The sequence below is a fragment of the Acomys russatus genome, chromosome 5, assembly GCF_903995435.1.
Source record: "Acomys russatus chromosome 5, mAcoRus1.1, whole genome shotgun sequence".
Taxonomy (NCBI): Eukaryota; Metazoa; Chordata; class Mammalia; order Rodentia; family Muridae; genus Acomys; species Acomys russatus.
In genome coordinates, this window is record NC_067141.1 from 59,331,963 (window position 1) to 59,358,833 (window position 26,871).

At 47.4% G+C, this 26,871-nt stretch overlaps 1 protein-coding gene across 46 annotated transcripts in view; it reads right to left on the bottom strand.

Annotated features, from left to right (window-relative positions):
- The window catches only part of Sorbs1 (sorbin and SH3 domain containing 1), a 229,085-nt gene that overhangs the window by 185,984 nt on the left and 16,230 nt on the right, over nt 1-26,871 (bottom strand). Inside the window, exon 1 of one of the 46 annotated variants that reach the window (XM_051146474.1) lies at nt 19,187-19,387. The exons of the other annotated variants lie outside the window; for them this stretch is intronic. The gene's annotated coding sequence lies outside the window, so the exon portion shown is untranslated. Of the gene's footprint in view, nt 1-19,186; nt 19,388-26,871 lie in introns of those variants that run through there. 46 annotated transcript variants of the gene reach the window in all.

Consider the following 26,871-nt stretch of genomic DNA (forward strand, 5'->3'; position numbering starts at 1 on the left):
TGGGACTAATTTTAAAGAATTTCTATCTATAAATTGCAGCAGAGAGGTGGGGATCTTTACTGCAAACTGGCTTTCATCTGCAGGTGCACTGCTTTCTGGCTCTGCTAGGAAGCCTCTAGTGCATTTTTTTTTTTTCGTTTCTCCCTTCCAACCCATCGCTAGCTGGTTGATGACCAGTTAGCTCCAGCAATCCTCCTGCCTCTGTCCACCACATCCTGGGGTTAGAGGCTCACACACGTGGCAACATCCAGCTTTCTTTTGCGGGTGCTGGGATCTGAGCTATGGAGCTAAAGGGTATCACCTCGGTGTTTTTACGTTTGCAGATATGGTCTGGGAACCTGAGGTTTAAAATTGAAATACACCGTACTCCAAGCATCCATTGTCTTAGGTCCACGCTGCCAACATGGTTCTGCCCATCTCCTGATAAAGACATACAAAAAGAAGGGAGGCATGTAGGCATCAGGTTATTGTGTAGTTTAAATTCTGATTTCCTGTCTAAACGTTGTGTAAACTCTGCTCCCCAACTGTCCCCCTAATATGTCATTAAAACAGCTTCCAGCCAATCAATGAGCAAGGGAGAGACTGGGGCTGGACTTCCTGCCAGCCAGGGGAGGAGGAGTCAGGGGAGAAGCCAGAGGAGTGGACCACCAGGAGAGGTCCAAGGAAGAAGAGAAAGGAGGAAGGAGCTGGAGCCGAAGAAAGCTAGAAAAGTGCAAGTATCGCTGGGATGTTTGCTGGGAGTAAGACAAAACTGATAAAGGGTTAAGAGCAAACTTAAACCGCTCAGATTGTGTTGCGAAGCCTTGTATTATAAGCGTCTCAGCGGGGCGTAGTGGCGCATGCCTTTAATCCCAGCACTCGGGAGGCAGAGGCAGGAGGATGGTTGTGAGTTCGAGGCCAGCCTGGTCTACAAAAGCGAATCCAGGACAGCCAAGACTGTTACACAGAGAAACCCTGTCTTGAAAAAAAACCTAAAAAAAAAAAAAAAAGTCTCAATTATTTGTGTGATAGCCCGGTTAAAAAAATAAGCTAGAAGAAACAAACCCTGATTTATGAAAATAATTTCAATGGTCCCAGAGTACTTCCCACAAGAAAGCGAAGAGGTAGCTCTGGTTTGAAGAACCAAGCCATTGCGTTTTCCACGGGTCAGGAAGCCCATTCCCAGCAAGGAGCAGGAAGATACGTGTTTTCACATGGTGGCAAATGTCCCCTTTGGATTTGCTTCAAACCTTGGAGGCTGATTTTCTGATAAACAAATTCTCTTGAATCAGAGGTTATCGAGTGGCTAGCGGGTGAGGGGTCTGATGGAAAGAGATTACCCACAATTCACTTTTCCCTATACAAGAGGTCAGGGCCTCTGCCTGCACTAGGTCTTGACCAGGGATGTGGGGCCCACATGACCCAGACGGCAGCAATGCACTACAGCAAAATTCAAGTACACCATTAACTGGCACAGCTTTTATGAGCATTGAAACACACTGCTCTATCCAGCAAGGGGTTGGAATGCCAACCCTGGCTCCAATCAGCACCCATAAGCCGCAGAGGGAGGCGCAATGTCCTGAACAGCAGTTGGCCAAACACGCGTTGCGGGAGGTACAGCTGCCAAGCCTTTCATGTTTACCAGGAAGAAAGTGTGTTGATTTTGCAGATTTTTGATAATGTTTTCACAGCCAGTGTTATTCCCAACCTATTTCAAAACGCAATCTGAGAAATGCCCTGTTCCTCATCCGTCTGCTTGTACTTCAACTGTTTCATCAACCTGAAACACAGAAGGTCCCTTTCTCTTTCCCGACCACACCTCCATGAAGCCAAGAGGACGCAGGGATCTCTGCCACAGCAGCGCAGGGCAGGGAGAAGAAATTCAAACTCAGACGTGGAACACCGTAGCGTAGGACCCTGGCCCTATGGCTCTAAGACATCTAAATAGGCCAGATAAGAGCAGTTAGAAAGATCCTTACAACTCTGTCTTTGAGCCTGTGGTTGTACGTAACTGCTCTCACTTTTACAACAAGCCACCCAGGTGCAATAGGCCATGAAAACAAACAAGGCCTAGCATGGACTGGACGATTACTTTAGACTAAGGGCAAAGACTAGACAAAGCAAGGAGCCACCTTGCAGGATGGGCCTGAATGCTAGGACAGAGGAATTCTAGATGAGAAAGGGCCACCAACAAAACTCACTGAGCCTGCCCAGGTCCTTTTGAGTATTGGGTTCTTAGATTGTTTTCTAATGGTATTTTTCGTTCTTTCTTTTAACACAATCTTGAACATTGACTACTTTCTAGAGAAGAGGGGGGAGGAGGGATTGATTTAAAAGAGAAAAACACATCCTTGGGAGAGACCCAGAAAGAATGCTGCTTGCAGTAAGACTGGTCCCTGTGTCTCCCGCTCACACATGCTCAGCTAGGCCCATGAGCAATCTGTTGCCATAACCGATGCCCAGCAGCCTCTGCCATACATTGATCCAGTGGGGGAGTTGTCTAGCCAGTTCCCAACCTGGTCCTGCTCTGTTTTGGTTAGTACCCCTACTCTGGGTACGACCCAAAATTGCCTGGGGTCTCCTTAGAAGGGCTCCTGGGAACGCTGATAATCCCCTTTCCATCCAAGAAGATCGTAACTGAGGGGACCAACTCAGTTTTGATCATGGATCTGAGCTGTGTACACAGCTCAAATGGAAGTCGCTCTATCTTAGAAGCATCACGATGGACAATCTGTGTGCCTCATTATCAGTGAAATGTGTGCAGACCTAGCACTCTGTGGGTTCCATCACTTCTACTACGCTTATAGGAACTTCGGAGAGGAAATCAGCCCAGCAGAAGCTAACCAGTCACTCTAGACACTGCACCTGAAGATGATGAGACAGAGGAGATGCTTTACAGGAACTGAGAACTTGAGTTTGGATGAGCTGAGTTACCTTAAGAATGAAGGTGCCCTCCAGTGTGGAAAGACATTTGGCCAAACCTGTCTAAAGTGCCAGTAAAAAGAGCCTTCCCCCAATACCACAACCAAAAGGACAGCAGCTATCTGAGGTCAACCCAAGTTCTCATGGAAGTTGCTTCCATCCCTTCTAGACACAGCCCTGGACCAAGGGTCACCACTGTCCACTCAGCTCACTCTAGTTAATCCATACCCCTAAGCTGATACCTACTGTAGGCATAGATATTTTTACTTTTTAAAACTATTTTATTTGGGTTCTTATAACTACCCCAATCCCTTCCAAGCCTTTCTCCCACCCCAACACTAGGTAAGCAAGAAAGAAGGGGAAGGAGACATAGACCTCTTTAAACTACTTCCTACTGATAAAGGTCATCAGGTGCCTAGCGGCAGGCCCAATCTTCTTCATCAGAATATCCAGCAATCTAGCAGTCCAGCAATCTCACAATAGCAAACACAGCAGCAGAAACCAGCAACAGCGGGGCGAATAGCAGCTACCACAGGCTTCTCAGGGCTCTCCCATTTATACCCTCTCCAGAGTCCCTAGAATTAAACTATCTGGGCAAAAAAACATACCCCTCCTAGAGCACAAGACAATCATAGTTAACAGCTGTGGACTAACTGAGGCAGCCTCACATTCCACATCTGGAATTAAAAAACAAAAACAAAAACATATTCACATAACCCAAAATCTCATTACAATCTACATTTGCCCAACCATAAGAAACATGGATTTCAGGTGTCCATCCTGAGGCATAAGGCTATGCTGGAGTAAGTGACAAGAGGGGGACTTCTCTAGGTGGGACTACTTAGCCAGTGATAATGGCTAAGTAATCCCATCACCAAGGAGTCAGGCAAATTTGGGGCCACTCTGGGCACACAAGGAAGCAAGAAAACATTATACAAAATAAAACAATAAACAAAACAAAAGAGTGATTATTAGTCCACCCCCATCACCTGGTGTGTGTTTAAATGATTCCCTGAGAGATCTGAGGGAGTGAATTCATGTGACATGGGGAGGGCTGGATAGCAGGACTGTCCAAGGGAAAGAAAGGAATCAAGCAGAAAAGGATGGCGGATGGGCAATTAGAAAGAGTAATAACAATGCATACATTTGAAAAAGCCATATTTAAATCTATTACTTGGCATACTAGCCAAAAAGATCAAACTATAAAGCTGTGTCCATACTGAACGCAAATCTTCTGATCCTACCCCAGACACACTGAGTGAAAAATTCTGAAGAGGCCAGAATCCTATGTCTTCATGAACTTTCCATATGATTCCGACACAGCTGAAGTCTGGGGTCTAGTGCTTATGCTATTAATAATATGACCCGCAATGGTAAATCAACAAATGCAGCATCATTTGAACAGGCTTACAGAGCAATCTCTAATATATTACCTTGTAGATACCTCTCTGGACCCCAGGGCTCTACGATTTACTTTGCATTTCAGAGATAAATAAAGTGGCAATATTATCCTGCCTTATAGATAAGGAGATTGAAGTGGGGGCGGGGTTGTTACATATTACCCCTGCCCAGAGCCCAAGAGTGCACTCACTCACTGACAACCTCATCGTAATCAGAGACTTAACTCCAAGTAATTAAAAGTTACCAGCCCATACCAGTTTCCTTTCTCCACAGCCCACAGAGATGCTGTTGACAGCAGGGATGAAATTCACTTCCTTTGTACTTAGTCCATTGGTACTCACTTCCAAGTGAGCACTTCTTAAGACCACCGTAAACTGTGGTGATGAACAGAAACGGTGACTTTAAAACCACTAGGAGTCTCAAAGCTGGCCTGACACAGACAGCAGCCCTCAGCTTACAGGCTGAGTGTCAAAAGTTCACTTATAAACGGAGGGCTGGGACTCACAGTGCATCTTCCTGGGATATGATGTAGAGACAGTGTGTAAAAAACCCACCAACTCATGTCACAAAAACTTGTCTGCAAAAGGCAGAGGCAGGAGGACTAAGAAGTTTAAACCCCAGCTTCCAGCCCGAGCCCAAAGCCCACATCATTTAGCATCCCTGGGCCTCAGTTTCCTCACCCAGAAGTCACAATACTCACCTTGAAGGAGGGTTTGGAGAATCAAGTGGCAATGTACATAGTGTCAGGCACACCAAAGACACTCAACAAATTACTGGTTCCAAAAAGAGTGGGAAAAGAAGTAGAGTGCTAAGCTCAGAGGTTGTAAAAGTAACTTTTATTCTCCTGGCTCAGTTGTTGTCTGGGAGGCTAACTGCCTCCTTCTGCTAACCTAGGCCTAGTCCTGGAAGCTTCTAGCCTCTGTACAATCTACCCTAGGCCTAGAATGTTTTCAGCCTCTGAGACTTACTGTTTAATAAGCTCACCCTTACTTGTTCTTTCTGAACCTCCGCTGGCTGATTCAACTCAGCTGTTCTGGCTCAAACTCTTCTCCCAGCTGACTTATTCAATCTGGCTTCTCTCTTTTGGCCTCTGAGTTGCTCTCCTTGGCCTCAAACTAACTCAGCAACGTGCTCTAATCTTCTGGCTTCTTCTCATTTTCTGGCTCATTCCATCTTCACCTGAGTTCTCTCTCTTCAACCTATCTCTCTATTACTATTCCATAGTAATAGAGTAAAGCTGCCTGCTCTCTCTGTAATACTGTCTCTTAGGTAGCTTCCCTTTCCGCTCTCTTCTGGACAGAGTTGGGCGTAACCTATTCCGTCAAATCTTCTCTGATTCGTAGCCTTTCCTGCCACTCAATTAACATCACTTTCAAACATGGGTGCTTCCTTCTACAAACTACCTTCATCTTCACTGTTTGGGATCAAAGGCACGTGCCCCACCACACCTGGATCTAAGCTTTTCTTTACCTGATACTTGCTCTATACGGGGCTGGTATCAGATCTGTTTGTCCCTGTCTCCTGAATTAAAGGCATGTTGGTATTCCAGCTGGATCACACAGACCTAGAAGGTCTTTGGATGTGATCTCTTGCCAGAACAGCCATGTTCTGAATTAGCATTTCTCTACAAGAGGTTGTTTTACCATTCCTTGCTCTCCCATCTTTGGATTTTCTTCAGCTATTAGCTCAATAGTCACTTCCTTGAGAACCTTCTGTGGCCCCCCTAAACAGGGTCAGATCTCTCTAGTATGTGCTTCCGTGGCCTCAAGTACCTCCTCATCAGGGCCTTACAATGGTTTGTAATGATTTTACTCTTATTGGCTTGTCTTCCTATGATCCCATCCACAGGCACCCTCTTCCAATGGGTGCACATCAACCCCAGATGGGGGTTTGCAGTAAATGAAGGTGGTGCCGGACACCATACAAGTTTAGGGATTACCGAAGCTCTCCCTATATCAGCCCTGGCACAGCCAGGCACCTACGGCAAGGCATGGAAAAATAACGCTGCCAAGTGCAACGACTGAGTGCCTTCATGCACCAAGAGCAATCCTGGGAAATCTTCATAAACCTGTCGACATGGACAGTCACCTGCTACAGAAAACGAAACTAGAAGTCAGGAAGGTTAAGTAAACGCTCCCAAGCAAAGTAAACAAGTAACACGGCCAGAAACTAGAACTCAAGCAAGTTGATTGCGAAGAGTGTGTACCTGGGCCACATTCAGCTACCAATCACTGAATGGGATTTAAGCTTCTGTGGAAAGGAAACAATTCCAGTTCCGGTTCTTCCACTGCTCTGTGACCCAGGGTAAAGTCACCTCACCACACCAGACTCCAGGGACACTCCTTGCTCAGTAATGTAGGAGTACAGCACATGACCAGTTCAGAAGAGACACAGTACTGTTGAGCCCACAGAATGCTTACCAGTCAAAAATCTACCAGGAAATGACACCTCCCGGGCCAGGGACTCAGCCACGCCACAGTTGCTAAGCTATCACCCAAACTGGGAGTTATTACAAGCTTTGAACTTTGAACAGAGGCCAACAAATTGTTTTACTAGGCCCCCGGGAACCTGGAACAAGCCAACCACAAACACTAAGGGAAAGGAGACTGCTTACGTATATCTAAATAAGCCCAAACCTCCCCTTCCGTGGTGGAAAGCTGTAAAAGGAGCATGTATCCATCCTGGAACCTCCTTGGGCTGACACTTATCAGCAATCTTCTCTGCAGCGCGAGGCCCCTCTGGGGCATGCCCAACATATGCACAGCTGCAGGGACAGCCTTCCGACGCCAGGGCCATCCACCAACTAAGTCTTCCCCCTGCACTGCTGCTGTACAGAGCTGGAATTTACAGTCTCTCCTACAAAGCCTTACAAGGTCAAAAACGTTCCTGTTGTGTAATTCCGATGATGAAAAGGCTGTGGAGCAGCCCCGGCTAAATGGCCAATACAAATGACACTACAGAAACCTAACAGCCAAAATGTGGACTCAGCACCGGGCACCACTCGAGCCTTTGAGCCTGGTGCTGGCCCAGCTTCAGCGGCACATAGGCCTACTCCTGTACTGGTTTCTACGCCCTGCCAGTTCCCACCAAGAATGTGCACAGTCACCCCCAGCACCCTGCCCTATTGCCCCAGCACCATAATAGGGGACACAAAAGAGCTGGCATTCGTGTGAGAATGAACCCTGAGGCTCACACTCCGCAAAGCAAAAGTGGGCAGCAACTTTAGTGGGTACAGCAAGGCAAGAGGGAAATGGTAAGCCTGTAAAATGGGTCATCAAGGACAGAGGAAGAAAAGGACTATTCGTCTTGCTTGTCAAACATCAAACCTAGAAACACATAAAGTATTCCTGGGGCAAGGAAGTGGGGAGAGTCAAGAGTAATGAGGAGTGAGAGAGGGAAAGGGAAAGAGAGAGGTAGAGAAAGAGGAAGGCCCTGGTAAAGCTCCCTCAACCTGAAGTTGCCTTGGTTCTTGCTCTGCACCATCCCCACCCCCACCCCCACTAACCAAGGCCCTTCTAAAGTGAGCCTTGAAATTCTAACCTAAATATCAGGCAGAAAAGACACAACAGAGCCAGGCAGTGGTGGCTCACGCCTTTAATCCCAGCACTAGGGAGGCAGAGGCAGGCGGATCATTGTGAGTTCAGGGTCAGCCTGGTCTACAGATCCAGTCCCAGGACAGCAAGGGCTACTCAGAGAAACCTTGTCTTAAAAATAACAACAAGAAGAAGATAGGCCTTGAACTTACACTCCTGCATTTGCCTCCAGTGGTTTATTTGCATTATAGGCCTCCGACACCAGGCCTGGGTCTTACCATGTATTTCTTTCTTGCTTTGTTAATTAGCATTCAACATATTAAATATCATTTTCAAACCAAGTGTCAATATGTATTCCTTGAGCCCTTCTTTAACACCTGTGTTTACTAGGTTAGCACTTTCTTCCAGGTACTGCCACTATACCTAACTCCTGGCATTCCCTCAACTCCATCTTTGGAAGTCTTACAGAAAGCTGAAGGAGAAGGAGGAGGAGGAGAAGGAGAAGGAGAAGGAGGAGGAGGAGGAGGAGGAGGAGGAGGAGGAGAAGGAGAAGGAGAAGAAGAAGAAGAAGAAGAAGAAGAAGAAGGAAGAAGAAGAAGAAGAGAGAAGACGAAAGAAGAAGAAGAAGAAAGACGACAGAAGAAGAAGAAGAAGAAGAAGAAGAAGAAGAAGAAGAAGAAGAAGAAGAAGAAGAAGAAGAAGAAGAAGAAGGACCTAAAGAGAAATTGTGCCAAATGTTATTTTATGCCGTTGGGTCATAAATCCCACCAGTTCCCACACTTATGTCAATACTCAATCAGGGGGCAGAACCTACATGTACAAAATGCAAGAGTAATGACTGCAGGGCCAGAGTTCTTTTCTGCATGACCAACCAGAAGACACACAGAGGCCAATTTACAAGGTTGGTACTAAGCAACAGGAAAAACAGGGCTCTGATGTATTGTGTACGTGTTTATAGGTCAGGCGTTTACTGGTGCTTATAGACATGCTAAATCAACCTTTAGAACAAAATTCTAGGCCAATTTTATCAGCTCAACTTAAGACGGGGGCGGGGTGGCATTTAGCCCCAACTCATAAAAATGAATCAAAACACACACACACACACACACACACACACACACACACACACACACACACACACACACACACAAGCTCCAGGACTATCCAGCTCTTCCCGGTGATGGAGAGGAGGGAGGCAGGACCTCAGAATACCTGGACACCCTCTCGTTTACATGTTGATGTGGCAAGAGGGGTAGGAGGCCTGCATGCCAGAAGCAGCCTGTGGACAGCTTCTCCATGGCTCTGATACGGAGGCTCACCTCCTAAACCGTTACCTCACAGTTCTGCTCTTAGACATTTTAAAAGCTAATCCACTCCTGCTATGTAAAACTTCAGCACAGAGGGGCACGGTGTAGCCTGATCAGGCTTTGGGGATAAGAAAACAATCTGAATCATTTTAATTAAGTCCCACCCCCAGATTTGACTACAACTTCCAAGTTGCAAAGCGAATCCTACTAGAGTCCTTCCAGGGCTGGCTTTCCTGTTTCATCCTAGGCCACCATGTATGAAAACTGCATGGCGGAGACACAGCACCAAGCAAAGTGCCCAGCAGGCCAGTTCTATAGCCAAGCTCTGTACCCTAAACTGAGTGGATGTATGGAGTACGGAAAAGCAGTTACAGAGGTGATCGGACTCTCATTTGGAAAACCAGAGAAAATGAAACCATATTTATCAACAGTCTTACCACAGCATTATTTTGGGACATTTCCTTATATTCATAAATATTTGGCATGTGGTTGTGACCACAGCTTATGCATAATTCGATTTTTTTTTTCCTCTGACTTCTATTCAGGCTTGATAATCAAGAGTCATAGGTCCTACAGCCCCTCCCCTGTCCCAGCCACCTCCCTGCCCAGATGAATTAGACCCCTTCCTCTTCTACTCTGCCACTCTCCTCAGAAGCCATGCGAGTCACACCCCTCTGAAACATTCTTAATTAGGTTACTCGGTAGGCTCACCCATGAAGCACAGCCCTCCCAGGGCAGTCTCACTATAAGCTTTGGTTTTTTTCCTGGTAGAACAGAGACATACGTCAACATGGGCTAGGCTGGAGCAGCAGTGCCATGGCTAATTTGTTTTAGCCATTCTCCCACTTTCTTCTCTCTCTCTTTTTTTTTTTTTTTAATGTGGTTTCAGTTTTGCTGTAGACAAAATATAATTTCTCTCATGCATATTTAACTGATTATAATAAAAGTTTCTTAGAATTACTATTGACCAACTGTAAAATCACATAAGCCAGAAAAAACTCTGAGAACCTGGGACATGAATCAATGTGCTATTTTAAAATAGGAAAGTAGATGATCTACAAATAAATAAACCCTGACAGCTATAAGCCAATGATGATTCCTGACACAATTACAGAACAAATAATATTAGGGAAGGGCTTCACACACACACACACACACACACACGCACGCACGCACGCACGCACGCACGCACGCACGCACGCATGCAGGCACGCACGCACGCACGCACGCACACTTCATCCATGACTCACTAGAAGAAAAAGAAAAAAAATTTTTTTTCACTACTGTCTTCCTAAGCTAGGTGCCAACCATCTCCACTGAACTGTCCCTCCTTTGGGTCAATCACACATACAGATGCCCCTCATGAACTTAAGTTTGGCTGGGCTACTCATCTCCTTTCCTCCAACAAGGAATCTAGAAATCATGGTCCAAAGAGGCTGGCCCAAATCCAGCCTCTATCTAGCCTCTGCCCCCCCCCACCCCCGCCCACCCGCCCCATTTTCATAGTATTATTCTGTGACAAGCTGTCTACTACTACTTGGGCATGACACTGAAAGGACTGACTACTTACAAAGGAGTACAAGGAGCTTCGCAAATAAGCTGACCCACCTCTGCAAGGAGCTGACCTTCTCACTTCCTCTGTGGGTCCTCAGCACTAACACTGCTCCAGGCACACTGGAAACATCTAGGGGGTGAATAGGTAAACACTGGCTCCACTCTCCGCCAGATGACCAGCTAGGAAAAGGTTGCTGGCAGCTCGATGTGGGATTTGATTTTGAGCCACGCCCTATCCAGTACCTCTTTAACAAAGACTTGGCTAAAGACACAGGAGGTAGGCTTATCAAGACCTCAGGTGGCCCAAAAAGGGCAGAGGAGCTAGTGCTTCAGGGAACAGAGTCAAGATTCCAGTGATCCTGAGAGCCCAGCCTCAAGGCCGAACAAAGCCAACTGAGCAACAACTATGGGCTGAGAGCCGCTCTCAGCTTCCCCAAGTCCACAGACTGACACAGTGTGTAGCAAGGTCCATCAGAGGCCACAGTGCAGGTAATACAATCTCCTCCTCCGGCAGCAAAAGTAGGACAGTGTCCAGCCCACGAAACCCAGTACCACCCTCTCCACAGCCTGCCACCATCAGGTCACAGGTGGGGGGTCCTGCTCAGGAGATTACACTTTCATAAGTATTTTTAACAGACTCCAATCATATGTCTGAAAAGGCACCAAACAGTTCGTGGTAACAAGTCCCTACTCCCCCGTTGATGCTGCTGCTGCTGCTGCTGCTCCTGCTGCTCCTCCTCCTCCTCCTCCGGTCTTTTTGAGACGTCCTCTTACCACGTAGCCCCAGGTGCTGTTCAGCTTGCATGACCCTCCTACCTCATTCTCTTAAGTGTTAGGACTATGGGGATACACCACTACTAAACATGCTAAAACATGAACCATCGCCCCTCAGTGGTAACATTATGTGCTTAATCTTTTCCTTTTTTGTGGTCTAGAGACTGGGCCCAGGACCTAGCACATGATAGCCATAGAGACGCAACCCTGTCAGTCAGCGTCACCCCTTTCCCATGGACCCTCTTAGAGGTACTCTGCATCTGTACAGACTATAGTACACTCTATACGCAGCCCCAATCCCACAGAGCCCTGAGCCAACACTTGAGCTATCTCACTGCTTTCTGTGTCTGCACCATCCGCCACTGTTTGGGGATTTTATGCTGATGGACTTTGAGTTACTCCAGTCTTGTGCCACACACATTTCTATGAGGAACATATACACGTGTCTTTTCCCAAGGACACAACTACCCCTGTAGGGAAAAATTCAAACAAATAGAATGTTACAATCCAGACAAATACTGTCAAGTTGGATAGCACCTTTTAAAAGACAGTAATGAATAAAATGAATGAGTGTTGGACTTAAAAAAAAATAAAAAGACCAAAAGAAGACCTAAACCTGTGGGTCTGGAACCCGTGGAGTCAAACTGCCCTTTCACAGGGTCGAGTATCAGTTATGCTGCATATCAGATATTTACATTACAATTTATAACAGTAACAAAATTACAGTTATAAAGTAGTAAGGAAGTGTTTAAGGGTTGGGGTCACCGCAACATAAGGAACTGGATTACAGGGTGGCAGCATGAGGAAGGTTGAGAACCACTGACCTAATGAATTGTAGGATGGAGAAAAAAGGGCTAAGTGTGGAAAGTGAATACTGTTACCTCCAGACTCCACTGGCTAGCACCAGAGCATTCAGTCCTGCTGATCATATGCTTGACACAGCACTGGAAGCTTCTGTGTCTCATCTCACCAACTGTACAACAACCCCGGGGAGGGTACCTTTGATTGCTGATTGGCATGGAAGGACAATGCCATGCCTGGGCACATAGTCCTGGGATATGCAAGAAAGCAAAGCGGACACAATGCAGAACAGCCTCGAGCCCAGCCCCAAAGGAAACTCCTGGAGCACGGCTCCTGCATCTATAGCTCCGGGAACATTGCGGAAGAGGAGGCAAAAAGACTGTGATACCCAGAATTCTGAGATGTCTGCGTGAGACTGTCTCTCCTAGAACTGTCCGTGAATTAAAAGGCCTGAACAGTGACAGCACCAATCGATGTACAAACACAAAAGGGGGGAAAAAATCTCACAGGGTCCCTCCCACTCCTACACAAGGAACTACAGGCAACTTAGGACTGCTGAGAGAGGGATGTTTATCCAATACAAAGTAATTGTCCCTAAAACTGCATATGCACAAACAACAAAAGTAAACTCATTAAAATGTATGCCCTATGTTCACAAATATACACATATACATATGCAATAATAACTGTTAATAACTATTACTTTGAGAGTGGAGGAAGACGTAGGAGAAGTTGGAGGGAAAAGACATGGGATGGCATGGAGGGAGAAAAGGGAAGAAAAGAAGTGATACAACTATACATTAATTAAAAATGTATTTAAAAGCCAGAAGTGGTGGTACACACCTTTAGTCCCAGCACTCAAGAGGCAGAGGCAAGTGGATCTCCGTGAGTTTGGAGGTGAGCCTGGTCTACAGAGTGAGTTCCAGGACAGCCAGGACTTTACACAGAGAAACCCTGTCTCAAAATAACAAAACGAAATGTGTTTAAAAAGAAAGCAAATAAGGAAACTGAGCAAGCCAGTAAGCAACACTCCTCCTTGGCTTGGGCTTCAGCTCTGGCCTCCGGCTTCCTGCCCAGCCTTTCCTTCATGTTAGACTGCTTGTAAAATGAAATAAATCTTTTCCTCCTCCAGTTGCTTTTGGTCATGGTCTTTATCACAGCAATAGAAGGCTGGGGGCTATTTTTCTAACCTACGGCAGTTCTCTAACTAGGCCAAGTATCAAAAGCACCTACCAAGAGCTTGTAAAACTGATTTGGGGGCCCCACCTCTAAGTTTCTGAGCCAGCAGGTCTGGGTGGGGCTGGAGGATCTGCATTTCTAACTAGTTCCCAAGTGACACTGATACTTTTTGGCCCAGGGACCCGACAAGACTGTAAGAGCTACTCCCTAGAAGAAAGAGCTGTCACTACACTTAGTAATTAGCACGTAACATTTCACAGGAGGAGTGTACCAATGAACCTGCACTGCAGGTCCAGTGGGAGAACATGTTCTATAAAACGAAGAGAAAAAAGACAAAAGCTTGGGGCTTGCTGGCCACCAGCTTGGCTCTAGGTTGAGAGACAGGCCCTGCCTCGAAAAGTAACGTAAGCAGTGACAGACCAGGACATCCGTCCTTTGGCCTTTGTACACATGCAAGAACATACATACCTGCACATGGATATGTACACACAAACACACTCACTCACATACATTTTAAAAGAACACAGTGAGACATGAGTGCTCAAGAGAAATGGGAACACATGTTGTATTAGCTCATATTAAGGATTTATTGGGCTAAAGATGTAACTCGGGTGGTAAAGCGCTTGGCTAGCATGCCCAAAGCCTTAGGTTTATCTCAGCCCCACAGAAGGCCAGGCGCGGTGGCATATGCTCACAATCTCAGCTCTCTGGAGGTGGAGGTACAAGATCAGACATTCAAATTCAGCCCCAGCAGTGTGGCAAGTATAAGCCAGCCTGGGCTACAAGAGAACCAAGGATGACTCTGAAATTAATCTTCCTGCCTCCGGTTCCGAAGTGCTGGGACCACAGACACATTCAAAAAATACAGTGGTTTGCCTGAGTACGCAGAGGGCTCCTGTCCTCAAAGGGAACAAGTAGAGGCTAAGTAACTAAGCGATAGAAATGTCACAAAGCACCTATGTACTCCAAGACAGTGTGGAGCAGACAGCCATCACCTCTAACACTTCCACAAAGCTATACTGAGTCTGTGTGTGCCTCAGGAGAGGCAGGGTGCTCTGTAAGTCATCAGTGATTCTTGGTGAACTGGTCTACCAATGGCCTCAACTGCGGAAACTTACACCAATTGCTGCACTCCTGTGCCCCAGTTTCCTTCAACAGAAAAGAAAGATGCTGCTAACTACTTCATGGGATCATCTAAGCAAGTGACTAGCAAATAGTGAGCTAACAGATGTACCAAAGTACTGAAAATGCACACGAGATCTCCCTTTCTCTCTCTGCTGTGCTAGGCTGCAATTCATCTTGCATCTAACTGATATTTCCATTAAAGTCAAATAAGCAAACAACCAAGGGCAAATTCAGAGCCATACTGAGCCACCCTTAAAATGTCATGCTTTTACCTGCTAATAACTAGCATATCATAAAGCCATTCTTGGCCAGCAAGATGCCTCAGTGGGTAAAGACACTTGCCACAAAAGCTGGAGACCTGACTTCAATCCCAGGAACCCACATAAAGTCAGAAGGAGAGAACTGATCCACAAAGTTGTCCTTTGACCTCCACCCAGAAGACATTGCGTGCACACACAAATGTGAGAGCACGCATACGAACGCCACAGTAGTATTTATTTTTTAATGTTAAAGCCATTCTTCCAATAGCCGTTTGCTATGCACCTACTGTGAGCTGAGAGCCATGCAAGACTCTGGAGGAAAACAGAAAAGGCTTCCTTCCCTTTTTGGTGCCTTCCACAGCTTAAGGACAGATGTGCACTCCCACCACCTGGTCACACCAAGGGGTTCATCACTATTTACTAGCTGGCCATCTGTACTTACTGAACAAGGGAAACCACAAGGGAATGACAAAAACAGAAGTGAACCAAGACCCAGGGAAAAGTTCTTAACTATTCAGACCTAGGGCACACGGTGTTGGAGGCACTTAGGAGATACTTGAGGGTAAAGGATAGGGAACTAGGGAAGCCTAGGCAGCCAAGGAAAGCTGCTGTTCACTTCGTACATTGAAAACCATTTCTTCTAAAAAGAAACCCCTGGGAAGGGCTCTGCATACCAGTGGGCAGCCACTGCCACTCTAAGGTAAGTGGTCCCTGTCTGGCCTTTTGAAGAAGACTAAACTGGTCCAACCGGCTGCTTATATGAGTGAGGAAAAAAATGGAAACCATGGAGGTAAAATGGCTTGCCCAAGTCAAATTTCCGAAGGTCAAACATATCTATGACCTAGATACTATTTGATTGTCCCCTAAAAGTCCAAGTACTGAAAACTTGAGCCCCAGGGTGGCAAAACTGAGGAACTAGAATTCTCAGGAGGTGGAAGCCAGTTGAAGGAATTTAAGTCAGGGACACTCCACTCTCAGGAATGGATGACTCCAAGTCTCCCTGGAGCTGGAGGCACCTGGCCCCTCCCAGGCCTCTTGTTTCCTGTCTCACCACTTTCCTCATGAGCTCCAACCCTGTGTGACACCACCCACCAGGCAACCCTCTCCAAAGCAGAACAGATGCTGGGGGCCAAGCTCTTGAGTCTCTAGGACTATAATCTAAACGGACCGTTTTGCTTTGTAAAGAATCCAGACTTGCCCTATTTTGTCATCGTAATAGAAGATTAAACTAAGCCATTAGTGTCAGACCCATAAAGATCACTGCACAGGGTCCCCTTCTGAGGAAGGCTGGTAAATAAATATTAACTGAATTAAACAGAGCCCTTCTGTTGCCAGAGAACTCTGTACACACTCCAGTCACACTATTTTTCCTATTCGCCAGAGTGTGGGCCCCGGCAGGGCGCAGGCTGGACACCAGCCATCTCTATCACAGGACAGGTCTTCATGAACCTCCTTACCACAGCAAGGAACGCTGTTACTTCCCTCTGCCTAGAATGCCTTCCAAGACGCTGGCACACCCAGCAAGCTTCCTACCCAGCCCGGCTCCAATGCCACCTCCTCCACCAGGCACAACCAGGCACTCCCTCACCCTCTCCCACAGGACCCTGTACATGCCTGTTAGCACTCATCACACCTCTTTGTAATAATCTTGTTTACCTATGAGACAGCCCCTCGAGGGCAATGACTTTTGTCCGGGAGACCTCAGCTCCCAGCTCGGCTTGCCCTGTTACGCTTGCACAACAAAAACACTTAGAAGGTGTTTAGTGAAATGGGACGTGGGCAGAAAAAAGAGAGAAAGGAAGAGATGAACCCAGGACCTTACCACAGACACAGAACGCAAAGCCCTACACAACTGTAGATGAGTCTTCCTGGGAGGTGGCACGAGGGCCCGTTATTTTGCTTATATTTGAAAAAAAACTGAGGAATTTTCTCTCCAGAGCCTGGGTGATCAGACTGATGTGCCTGTTGTACTTGGGGAAAGCCTCGTTATCAACGGCCCCCCGTGCAAACCTGTGACCCACCCTCCACACACAACTCCCTCCCCCTCACTCTTCCCACACCTTGCACAGGAGTCTCTAGTGTCCTCCCAACCATATCCACCTGGACTCTCTCTGTGTACCCCACCCTGAGCACGGGCACTTATCCCTGCTCATTATGCCACTCATTAGCTCCCTGTGGGCCTCTGGCAGGGTGACCGTCTCCCAACACTGCCCAGAGCACAGGCCACGGGAGAGGCTCCAAACCTCCGGAGCTAGAAAGGAGCTTTTCAGACAAAGGATTCTCTGTCAAGGGAGGCCAAAGCCAAGACTGTGGCCCTCAGCCAGATGTGGTGAGCCCGTGTACTCTGGACACCTGGAAGCTCACGCCCAGGGAGACCTCACTAAGCTGACAACACGGCAGTGGCAACCCTGTGCCATGCTCAGCATGGCTCTGCACAGATGGCATAGCTGGCTCCGCCCTCACCTCTCTGATCCTGATCCTCTGCCCACTGAGCTGCCACTCTGGATGCAACTGTGTAAATGTGGGCACAGCCCAGAAAGAAGACCGGCAGAACTGGGGCTCACAGAAGTGTCTACTCGCTCTGCCTGCCGCTGCCACGCTGCCCACCCGGTCAGCACTGGCTCCTTATTCTCAATCAGAAGCTCCCTTTTCCCAAGACAACAGCCCTTTACGCCTTTCTGAGGCTCCCCTCCCTCCGTTCACATCTTGATTGCTATACAGAAACAAGCTTTCCTGACACACACACACACACACACACACACACACACTCTCTCTCTCTCTCTCTCTCTCATGTTTACTGTACTCAGGATATGTTTCCTAATGCCCTGAGAATTATTCCCATGGGGAACATTCAGCTCCTCTGGAAATCTGTGACACTGAAACCCCCCTTTCCTGAGTGCCTTCCTTCAGGAGCTTAACAAGGCTGGCCACCACTGATAAGCCTTGGACTGCACAGAGAAGCCACCGCATGGCCAGGAGGCAGGCAGTCTGCCTCCCAAGCTGTGCGAGCCCCCTCCCCCCCTCCGGCCACATCCCCTCCAAGCCTGCTTCCCCATCCAGAAAGCACGGATGATACATCAAATCTAAAAGCTTACTGCTCAAGTTTAAAACAATATACGCACAGCACGTGAGGGTACAAGACCTGACAGGTTGCCCTCCCTTACAAAACAGGAGCCCAAAGAACATTTTGTCATTTGTTCACACGTAGTCAACTTCAAGGTATAAAAAGTGTCCTGAGGAAGGCCTCCTGCCAAGAATGGAAGAGAAGCGATGAAGGGGGGCTGCTTGGACATCGGCGGTGTTACAAATGTCTGTAGGAGTAGAGCTAATGGCCACTCACGCACCTCACTTCTCTCTCTCTCCCAATCCCAACCTCCACAACCACACTATGTATTTATCTGAGTCAAGTGACTGCGCCTCATTTCCTCAGCTGCACAATAGAGATAACCTTTCCAGCAACCCTGATGGCACAGGACACCACAGCCAGCCTTGTCCTTATGTCCTGGGTGTGCTCAGCCAAACACCCATGCACTGGGAGCCTTGGCAGCCTGGGATCCTGCTTCTCCCTTCCAGACCAAGCCTCTGTCTGCTTGCCCATCTTTTACCTCAGAGTTACAGCCCACCCTACATCTGGATTCAAAACCCCCGCTTCTTCCCTCCACGTGCAAGAACTGTAATCCCTTTCCAATAGCAATGATTGGCTCAAGAAAGACATGTGACTTAAATCCAGCCTATAATGTACGAGGGGAAGACTGTGCAGTGTACTTCCAGAAGCTTCCTAAGTCCTGAGAGAGTGCCAGCATCTATCTGTTGCCTTCAGGCCTGAAGCGTAAGCCAGACACATTTGTGGAAATGCTGCCGTCCCCCATGTCAATGACAGCAAAGTAAGGCAGGACCTGGGGACATCAAAATAGTCAACTCCAAGGCCCACCCTATGTCTGAAGAAGTCAGGAGGGCACAATTCATAGTACAGGCCACAAGAAGCCCCTCCTATTTAAGAAACCACTAGTTTCCCACTTGCTAGCCATTCTAGCTTAGGTTTTCTTACCTCACACCGAGAATGCCCAGATTCAGCCTGCATAGCCTGCATAGCACAATAAAAACGCAGGTTTACCATTCTAATAAGGAGTGATACACAGATAAGTCAGAACCACAAGGGTCCTCCTGGTCCCCAAAGCTTAAGGACAACTGACTCCACAGACCACGGAGCCTCCAGAGCAGCGCCAGCACGGACTCGACATCAACTCAGAACAGACCTCCCAGACACAGACCATCCCACCTCCCTACTTCCTGAGAAATGCTACTGTGGAAAGAAGAGACAAGGGAATCTGAGCCAGTAAACAAATCTCACCTCTTCCTCCCAGAGGCTGCTTCAGCAGTTAGGAAACCGGCTGCTAGCATTTGGCCAAAAGCCTTTCCCACAACAACCCAATGCCGGTGTTGCTTCTGAGCCACCCCAGCTGGGGACATCACCTGGACCTGCTTGCCATGACAACCACAGTCCACGGTGAGGAAGGGCTCAAGGCTGTACGACTGGGCATCCCCACTCTCAGTGGCCTTTTAAACTGTATTAAAGGGTCAATTTCCTGGACTCGCCTTTTCTTATCCTAGAACAATCAACCCTGTGGCACCAGGAAGCTACAGAGGAAGCTCAAGTTATTAGATGAAAGGAGGAGCTGCTGGGCCACCAGACAGAAGAGGCCGAAGGGATCACGGCTACCTCCTTCGTCCCAGAGTCGGGGTGAGCCTGCAGCTCCCCTTTATGCAGCACTGTCGGGGAGTGGATTTTCTCTTGGTGGCTCAGCTAACGTGTGGAAGGGAGGACAGAGATTGCTTAGGTTGATTAAAAAAAAAAAAAAAAAGAGAGAGAGAGAGAGAGAGACTAACAGGAGGGGAAGACACTAACTTAGCGGGTACCAGTTGACCATGTGGACCGTAAAGGCTAAGAGCAGTGAGGAACATCTCACCTCTGCCTTTCAAGGTTAACGCATCCAATCTTAGGTTCATTTAACTAATGTGTGCTTTTTTTTTTCACTCTGTTCAAGAAATGCTCGAATAGCTACTAAATGCAAAACACCACACCAGGGGCTGTAGTGACAACGCAGGGGCCAGGGCTGAAGACAACAGAAAGGCCCTAGATAGATCTAATAGTAAAGACACTTCAGAAGCATCCCCAGCCCTCCACAGAGGCCAGGGACCCTCTGTTTGCGCTTCCTCTGCACCCTGGGTCCAGGGTTATCAGAGCAGCCCCCACAGGCACTGTTCTTGCCTGCTCATCACTTGTCTCACCTTTCCCCTTTATGCACGAGCCTGCCTTTGGACATCTTGAAAGACTACACAAGAAACTAATAAAAAGGGATTGCCTATCTGTTGAGTAATATAATTACTTCTGAGAAAGAGAATGTGCTGACCATAAACTGAGACAAAAACAAACACTGGAATTGTACTGGGAAAACAGGAGCACATGTTCACACTACCTCACCAAGCCTAGGGAGGGGAGTACACACAGAAGAGAGGCTGCTACAGCCATCCATGTACTCCTAACATAGAGTTTCCTTTTGTTTTGCTTTTATATTTTTGTTTTGGGGCACAAGGTTTCTCTGTGTAGACTTGACTATCCTGGACTAGCTTTGTAGACCAGGCTGGCCTCGAACTCACAGAGATCAGTCTGCTTCTGCCTTCCTGAGTGCTGAGATTAAAGGCATGCACCACTGCGGTGGGAAACTCTTGTGCACAACAAATATTCCAAAAGCTAATAATATTTTCTTAGACAGGGTAAAGCTTAACAATTTAGCTTCCCAACTTTTTCAGATCAAAAGGTTCATGTGGCAACACTGCTTAATGGTCACCCTGAAGAGCTCCCCAAGACGGAAAACAAAACCACCCACTACTCATCACACCACCTCTTTGCAGGACCCAGGAAAACAGTCTGAGTGAGGAGAGATAGCTGTACATGGCCTAAAAAGGCTGGGAGTCCATGTGGGGCTGCTAGGACGGAGGGACAGAGGGGAATATAAACAGTGTGACACAGACATAGAGCAGCTCAGGTTTTACACAATCGTGACAACAAAGTGAGGCTGACTCGGGGCTGAATCAAGCTCTTTATATTGTTTCTACTTAAAAAGGAAATGTATTGACTACAAGCCTCCTCGCAGATTCATCTTCCCTGACATCAAGCACATTCATAGCCTATTTAAAATTCCAGAGGACAATGGCGGGTTTAAGAAAGTGGAGAGCTGAGGCTTTGCCAGGCCCTTTGAGAAGCCGGGCAGAAGCTTCTCCGACTCTTAATTGTTCAGGAAATGGGCACACTGTAGTAGTCCTTTTCCTTATCAGTTGTAATTTCCAGTTCGAAGAATGCTTGTTGGGGGAGCTGCCTGGACCCGCTTTAGAGACTCTGCGTGGTGTCATTCCGTAACTACTCCCTTCCTCCCCAATATCACCACAGCTCCTGAGGCTCAGACTACTGGTACTGGGGCCACAGTCCTCCCTAAGCCTGCTCAACCATGTCCCACCGGGGAACCCTCACACACTCTGCTCCACTGCCAAGCCATAAAATTACCATCCAAATGGGAACATTTGAAACTGGCAGGGGCATCGATAGCCGTTACACTGTGAAAAAAAATTGGTAAAACCGCGCCCCAGAAAACTAGAAAGTGAGGCCATCCTTCCATAGAACAGGCCCAGTCACCATACCAGAGCCTGAACTCAAGCCCTCCACCTTCTGACCCCCATCCACCCTTCTATCTTTTGCATCCTGACCATATCACAGGCTCTAGCCAACAAAGGCTACAGTTGCCCAGCATGCCTTGGGCATGCTCTCTCTGGACATTTGATTATTCCACTCCATCAATTACCTATTATGTGTCAGACAAAAAACAAAATCAAGACACTTCTATCTCTGATAAAACACTCCCCCAGCTCTCTCTCCCGCCCCTTTCATTGGGGGTGGGGGGGCGGGTGCCATACATGGATATGTGCGTACCACTGGAGATGGACAGAGAGATGCCCGAGAATCACACCACTCCACAAAGCTGTGAGATCAGAGATCCCGCCACACTTGCTAAGCACTCCACAAACAACCACTGGATGAAGAATTAACTTGAAAGAACCCTATTTACTTAGTCTGAAATGAGTGTGGTTGGTTGCTTGGTTTTCTGTAATGCTAGGGACCAAACCCAGGGCCACAAGCACTCTACCACTGTATTATATCCCTAGATATTTCTAATGGTGAGTAGCCACAGCATTAATTAAATAAAAGGATAGAAAGTACAGTTAGCTAGATCCAAGTTATGTCCACACTCACAGAACTGGACTCTACCCACCCGTCACCTGCTCAGCTCACGGGCAGCCCTAGGCCACATAGGCTCTTGTGCCTTGCTGTGACTTTTATTCCAGGTGTCCACCTACTCCCACATCATCCTATCCTCCCAGGAACAAACAGTGAGAAGCCCAAACCAGTCAGGTACAGCAAACGTCTTTGGAGGTACAGTTTCTCATACAGGCCCTTCCACTCGCCTGTGTGATGGGTCGGATTTCCTAACCTCCACATCTTATAAAGGCTAGAGGGCTGCCCTACATACTATAAGTAGTTTTAGGAGCATGCTTGGCCACTGTGAACTAGACATCAATGACACCTCCTAAATTATAACAACCCAAATGTCTCCAGATGGTGCTCCACATTAGGTGTAACTATCCCCCATTAGGAACCACTGAGAAGCAGTAACCTCCCTAAATGTGCCTGCCCTCCCAGCCTCAAATGGTCAAACCACTGCAATTCAGAGTCTAGCAAGACTGAGTAGGGGTAAAGATAGAAAGAACATTAGACTGAGCATCCTCCGATACATTGCGATGGGTTGTTTGTTTGTTTGTTTGTTTGTTTGTTTTTTGAGACAGGGCTTCTCTGTGTAGCCTTGGCTGTCCGGGAACTCGCTCTGTAGACCAGGCTGACCTCGAACTCAAGAGATCTGCCTGCCTCTGAGTGCTGGGATTAAAGGCATGCATCACCACACCCAGCTATACTTGTATCTTAAAGACCTAAGTGTTGAGACTTGGTCTCCAGCCAAGTCTCTACTGGGGAACGGTGGACTCTTTAGGAGTTAGGGCCTTCTAGGGAACAGAGATATGCCCATGAAAATGGTATTGGGCTCCATCCTATCCCTCTGTCTCCTGGCTACCATCAACAAATTAGCTTCCTTGTTCATGTGCCTCCAGCCTTCTGTGCTGCCTGGCCTTTCTGACAAGGCTACTTCTGAAACTATGAGTCAAAATACACCTTTCTCCTTGTAAGTTTATTGTCCCAGGTATTTTATCACAGTGACAGGAAGGTGACCAGCACAATCTCCTGGCTCTGTATCACAATTCTGTGACTTTGGGTAGGACACAGTCTCTTAATTAGTACCTTCATCTGACAAGCCATGGGAGGGGGAGTACCTACTTTATGGTGAAGCCATGGGAATTACATAAAATGACACCTGAAGCTTGCCTTGTTCAGTCAGTGTTCAATCAATGAAAACCCCCTTAGCCAAGCCTACAGCTTATTCTTCTATTTCTGTGGCCTTTGATCTTTCCCCTTCTTCCTAAGCGCTTTCCACCTGTTCAAAGCCTCCGGTCTAAAGGAATCCTTCAGGCTGGTTCAAAGGCATCTGAGGTTAAAGTGAAGGAAACACACGGATGCGCGCACGCACACAGAGGACCTTTCAGACTCAACCCTTGTCCACACCAACTCTCTGGACAAAGGTTTCCATTGTTGTCTAAATACAAACTCTTCAACAGGGAGCCTTAAAATAGCTCTAAGGACCAGTCTTCAGACTTCCACTTCTCATCTCCATTCTGCCCCCTGACCTCAGCATATCCTCTCTCCTTTCTGCGTCCCAGTTTCCAAATCCGTAAAGCCACAAGGAGCTCTGAGTGCCCTCAGCAGCAGTTGCTGAGGGTTTGGACTATACAGGGACGCTGTGCCATGAACAGGCGTTAAAGCCATGTTTTAGGTGTGCGAGTCACAGAGGACAGTCATTCTCTTTGCCCTACATTTCCAAGGCAGCCATCAGAAGAACAGGTATTTATTGCCATGGGAGTTGGAAATCCAAATAAAATGAAATACCATGCCACCACTAAGACCACTAAGACCCTAGACAAACAGGTTCCTCCCTCCAACCCCACAGCCTGATCTGTGGCACGGGGTAATAACAGAGGCAGAAATGAGGGGAGGAATATTGTCCTAGTTCGGTTTTTGTTGCTGTGGTAAAACACCATGACCAAATCCAGCTTGGGAAAGAAAGGCCTCAATCTGGCTCACAGGTTGAATAGAGTCTATCACAGAGGGAAGCCATGGCTGGACCTCAGGGCAGGAGCTGAAGCAGAGACCACGGAGCAACACTGCTTTCTGGCTCAGTTTTCCTAGCTTGCCCAGAGGTGGCCCCATCCACTGTGGGCTGGGCCCCCCGACATCAATTAGCAATCAAGAAAATATGCAAACAGAAGTCAATCTGATAAAAAGTAATTCCTCAATTAGGTTCCCACATCCCAAGTATGTCAAGCTGACAACCAAAATTAGCCATCACCATTATGAAACTAAGACCAGAAAAGCACCCGAAGCAGCAAGCATACACACTAAGTGTGCAGAAAGTATGCTGGGTGTGGTGGCACACGCCTTTAATCTCAGCACTCCAGAGGAAGAGGCGGACAGATCTGAGTTTGAGGCCAACCTGGTCTCTGGGCTAGCCAAGGCTATACGGCAAGACTCTCTCTCAAAAACAAGCAAGCAAGAAAACAAACAAAAAGAGAGAGAGCACAGCCTGCCTGCCTGCCTTCCTCCTCAACTCACTACACTAAGGTCCATGTTACACATCCAACTGCTGTCTCCTCTGCAGAGTCTCCTCTCCTCAGCCTTCAAGGCTCTCCAAGTCCTCCTCTGCCAGGAAGCCTTCTCTGTGCAGATGTTCTCAAGACTGAGGCCATGAGTTTCCCAAGACTGGCCTTGAGGGAGGTGCAAGCTCAGCAGGTCCTTAACCTAACAATTTCCTTTCGGAGTTCAGGAAGATTAAGCCCTTCTCGGCTCCACCCCAGAATGGAGCACTTGACTTCGAACACTGACATACAATGAGGCTTTACATACATTGTATCAGTCTCAAAAGCACCCTGAAATGTCAGATGACTGCAAACCTGGTCACCAGAGTGCCTCCAGTGCCTTGTGGTTTGTCCTCTCACCTCCGTGGGGTGGCCCCACAAGTCCCCTGCCCTAGAGCCCAGGACTATGGTGACTGGAGGGTCTGAAAGAAGCCCAAACCATAAGGGTGACTCTCCCAGGCTCAGGAAAGGAAGCAACTGACCTACAGTCTTTCCACTGGTTGAGAGACAAGGTTGGAGTAAGAACGGGGTTTGGGGGGCTCTTGCAACTTCAACTTCATTCTCTCCTTTTGAACCCATCTCCCCCCACCCTACCCACCCACTACTAGTCCTTCAAAACTCCAAGATCCCTCCTCAAGGAAGCCTGCCCTGCCCTCAACCACCTACAACAACTCTGAGTCCTCCACATAGGCCCCACTACATAATCACTATCCTTCTGTCTGTCACTCCACTGCCAGGGCCACAGAAGCATGACCTCACCAAACCTCAAAATGACCACGGTCAACACGGCCATGTCCCTTCAACCACTAACCTTGGCGTTGGCATTCATCCCAAAAATATAAATTCTCCTTACCGATAAATGGCACCTGCCCTGTGAATCCCCACCTTGCCCCCACCCCCAACCCAGAGGTCTTGATCTCTCTGTCTAGAACGTCCTAATTATTCTCAAGCCCATGTCCCCTCCCGTCCTCCCTGAAATCCAGGACTTCCGGTACTGACTCAGCTGGGCCTCTCATAACACCTCCTACCAAGAGGCCTACTGAATGGCTTCCACAGTGAACTGAAACACAATCCGTCCAGCTCTCAGGCCAGTCTGGGCTCCTGGGTGGCCTCAAGCTCCCTACATCCAAATGACCTCTTACTGTTCTTCCAAGATTGGATTTGGGCCCAGACTGAGTCAAATGACCTCTTATCATTCTTCCAAAATTAGGCTTTCTTCTTTAATTACACTTTATCTAGCCACACTCAATGTGGATTCTAATTACGTAATTACTGCAAGTCCTGGACTTAAAAACAAAAAAAGAAGAGTGAGCCTCATTATACAGGTAAGGAAACACAAAATATGCACATATACATGCACTATATGTCCCTTTCTTGTTCATATACAATACTGTACCCCACTCACATGAAGATAAAAATTACACTAGATAGAGAAAAACTAAGAATTTCATAGAGTGGTCTATTGAAAGTCTTAGAAAAAGGCAGCCCATCCATTATGCAATGAAGACTAGGGCCTGTGTGATCCTGAGCATGTTCGGTTTTACAGCGTGCTCACTCCTACCCAACAGTGCCACCCTCTTGTGAATCCTAGATAGCCTTTGTATTGTCACCCGGCAGAGGCATCTCTGCACCATGTTCTTCTTCCTGCTAGCCCAGGTCTGCCCTGCCCAGCTTTTCCCATGTGGGACTCTCCCAGCCGTAGCAGAGGCACCTAGCGGGCCTTCCTTCCTTCTGCCTCCAGCCTTGCTGTAGTATTGGCCTTCACTAAGAGCCTGGCATACCACCTTGCCTTTGCATCCACCAGTTCCTCTGTCTTCTACCTTATGCTGGGCCAGTTCCCACACCTTCTTGTGTGCCCACATGTCACCTGCGCCTAACGCAGTGCCCATCATACATTAATATAAAACCTTTTCACTCGCCCATCTCTTCCTGAGAGCAAGAGTCACCAAGGTTTTCCACCACATCTTCCTATTAGTTAAATAGTTTTAAGCATATTTACTTATGAGCTAATTATAAAACCTGCACACTATAAATAGGGAATTCATGGTTTTTTAAAGAATAAACAGAACTTCAACTGATAATCTTTTTTTCCTGTACTTCAATGGATCTCTTGAGGGCTCTACTGCGGGAAGCAGGCTTGTTAGGTGGTATTTTTTATTATTATTATTATTATTATTATTATTATTA